Source organism: Colobus angolensis, unplaced genomic scaffold (genome assembly GCF_000951035.1).
Source record: "Colobus angolensis palliatus isolate OR3802 unplaced genomic scaffold, Cang.pa_1.0 Scaffold52, whole genome shotgun sequence".
In the NCBI taxonomy this organism is placed as follows: Eukaryota; Metazoa; Chordata; class Mammalia; order Primates; family Cercopithecidae; genus Colobus; species Colobus angolensis.
In genome coordinates, this window is record NW_012118710.1 from 5437246 (window position 1) to 5440764 (window position 3519).

A 3519-nucleotide genomic window follows, 5' to 3' on the forward strand; every position below is an offset into this window, starting at 1 on the left:
GCTCACTGTAGCCTCCAACTCCTGGGCTTAAGCCATCCTCCTGCCTCAGCCTCCTGAGTAGCTGTGATTTCAGGCACATGCCACCATGCCCAGCTTAATTTTTGTATTTTTAGTAGAGACGGAGTTTCGCTATGTTGGCCAGGCTGGTCTTAAACTCCTGACCTCAGGTGATCCACCCACCTCGGCCTCCCAAAGTGCTGGGATTACAGGCATGAGCCACCACGCCTGGCCCCTGCGTTGCCTTTCTGTGGCAAGGATTGTGAGGTAACTCATGCCAGGCACTCAGTTCTGCCTGGCACGTACGCCACTGCTACGTCAATGTCCTTTGGAGCTGAAAACATTCTGCCCTCTCTGGGTTTTTGTGTCATCTTAACTCTTCTGCCTTCTTCAGGGTCCTTAGCCACTGAGTCATCCAGTTCAGTTGATTCATTCCCTCTTTTCCTTCCTTGCTGTCACCGCCTTGTTTGAGATCCCTGACGTGATGTGCCTAAGTGATTGCCACAGACTCCCAGCTGGTTCCCCGCCTTCGGTCTGTCTTCGCTTCAGTCCACGCTGTGCATTCGCACTGGATTATTTCTCCTAAAACGATGCCTTCTCCATCGTGCTTCCCTGCTCAGAACCCTCCAGTGACTCATGCTGGCTCTTTGTGATTAAATACAGACTTCTTCGCGGAATCACTTACAGCCCACTTTCCCATGGATTTGCCTTCGTTCCTCCACACAGTTGGTCTCAACGCCCCACAAACATGCGATGCTCTTTCCCGCTGCAGAGCCTTCATCCTGTCTCCTCCTCCAGGGATATGCCTTCCTCTTCCTCTCCGCATAGCCAAGGGCTCATCTTCCAGCCTGGCTTCTCTGAAACCAGCCTCCTCCATGAAGTTGTTCCTGACCAGTTCAGCTCATGAGACCTCTCTCCCTGCTGGACATCTCTGATACTTTGTCTGTGCTTCGCCCATTTGGCCAAGGGCTGCCCTACTGAAAACATACAGTCATGGAAAATTGACACATTTCCTCAGATGGGGTGCAAAGGCCTCAAGGGAAGACCGCCTCATCTGCATTTTCTGTCCCCTGTGGTTCCCAGCATAGGGCAGGGCTGAACATATAGTTGTTGCTCAATATATTTATTAACAAATTTATTTCTATAGGTTATTGGGGAACGGGTGGTGTTTGGTTACATGAGTAAGTTCTTTAGTGGTGATTTATGAGATTTTGGTGCACCCATCACCCGAGCAGTACACACTGCACCCTATTTGTAGTCTGTTTTCCCTTACCTGCTTCTCACCCTTCTCCCCTTGAGTCCCCAAAGTCCACTGTGTCATTCTTATGCCTTTGCATCCTCACAGCTTAGCTCCCACTTATGAATGAGAACATACGATGTTTGGTTTCCCATTCCTGAGTTACTTCACTTAGAATGATAGTTCTCCAATCCTATCCAGGTTGCTGCGAATGCCATTAATTCATTCCTTTTTATGTCTGGTTACTCAACACATTTTGCATTCTTTTTAAATAAAGGTGGTTTGGAGAATGATGCGAATGAAGAACTGGAAGACAGAGAAAAGAACCCCTTTTCTAGTAAAGAAGGGGGTGACAATGCAAGCCTATGCAATGCATAGGTTCCCGCGGATGCAACACAAGCCTATGGCTTAGGTTGGGCAGTCATTCATGGCCCCTGAAATCAGCAGGCTTTCTCGCTTTGTGCTTCTGTCTGGGACTTCCTCACTCCCTCGAGCTTTGCTTTCTACCCTGAGAAACTTCTCTCTCCCCACATGCCTCCCTTGGACTTTCCTGGTAGCATTCACAGTCTTTGCAGAAAGTAAAACAAGATGAGATGGGTGTTTAGATGTAAGTCCCATATTTGATACTCCACCCTAGGCCCTGCTGGTGGTTCACAGTTGTCTGGGAGCATTTGTCTAATACCTCAATAGATGACTCTGGAGTGGATGAATAAAGAATGGCACACAGTGAACTATAATGCAAAACCACTCACAATAATCTATGACTGTTGACTATATCCTTAATGACAGTAACAGCAGTAATAGTGAGAATGATCTGATGGGTAGTGCAGAGAAGGATGGATGATGGGTGGGGATGCAGAGAAGCTGGTTCTCATCCTTGGGGCTCAGCGTTTCAAGCCAGGCTTCCATTTTTTGGGGGGTTTGTGATTCATGCCCAGCTGGCAAGTCTCCTCTCTCTGATTCAAAAGGGGAAGAAGAATCCCTCACCCGGGATCTTGGGGACGTCAAACTGCTCCTTACGCAACAGCCTCCTAATGAGTTAAGTGTAAATGAATCAGAAGCAGATGGATTGGATTGTTCTGGAAATACACCCGAGGTTTAAAAATCGAGGGAAAAAAGCATTTGGCAAAAGGCATTTTGGGGTTTGCCAAGACCCAGAACATTTGAAAAACAGCTCAAGATTTTTTTCTTTTCTCTTTGGTTGCAAAACCCAAAATGCTGCCTGGAGGCAGTAGACAGAGATGGGCCTCCACTCTCCTTTCAAACTGAAGTTCCTCCTGCCGGGTGGGTAATGGACCCCAGATAGGAGGCAATGGGCTATAGCATTGCACCAGGGAGTGACTGTGTCCGGGATCAAAGCGTCCTGCCTCCATTTGTTGCAGAAGGCAGTGCTATGAGCCTGCAGCTCCCAGGCTGGGCTTCAGTCCTCTGGGCCTGCCCTGGGGCCCTACCTAGGCCATGCAACCTTCCCTAAGACTTGAGTCACCTCATCCAATCAGGAGAAGCTCATTATGTAAGGGAAATGGTCTCCAATTTGCTGGCCAAGAAACTTTGGAGGTTAGCAAACACTAATCCAATAAAATATAAAGTGAAATGTTGATTTTACAGAAAAACCTTTACACAATTTTTTTTTTTTTTATTAGTCACATTTGGCATAACTGAGCCTTTCCCTAGAGGGACCATCTTGTTAAGGGGAAGAAAAAAAAAAGCAACTGTCTCAGAGGAAAACTCGACCCAGCAGTTTCTAAATCTGCTGGCTGGCTGTGTAATTGTACATAAGGCACCAAACCTCACTCTGCTTTGGTTTCTTTCTCCTTTTATTTTTTTTGAGACAGAGTCTCACTCTGTCACCCAGGCTGGAGTGCAGGGGCACGATTTCAGCTTACTACAGCCTCCGCCTCCCAGGTTCAAATGATTCTCCTGCCTCAGCCTCCCAAGTAGCTACAGGAGCCCGCCACCATGCCCGGCTGATTTTTTGTATTTTTATTAGAGACAGGGTTTCACTGTGTTAGTCAGAATGGTCTCAATCTCTTGACCTCGTCATCCGTCCGCCTTGGCCTCCCAAAGTGTTGGGATTACAGGCATGAGCCCCTGCACCTGGCCGGTTTCTTTTTCTTTAAGTTCATTTCCCCCTCCCAGAGCCAGTGCCTTGCTCTGTCACCCAGGATAGAGTGCAGTGGTGTAATCTTAGCTCACTGTAGCCTCCAACTCCTGGGCTTAAGCCATCCTCCTGCCTCAGCCTCCTGAGTAGCTGTGATTTCAGGCACATGCCACCATGCCCAGCT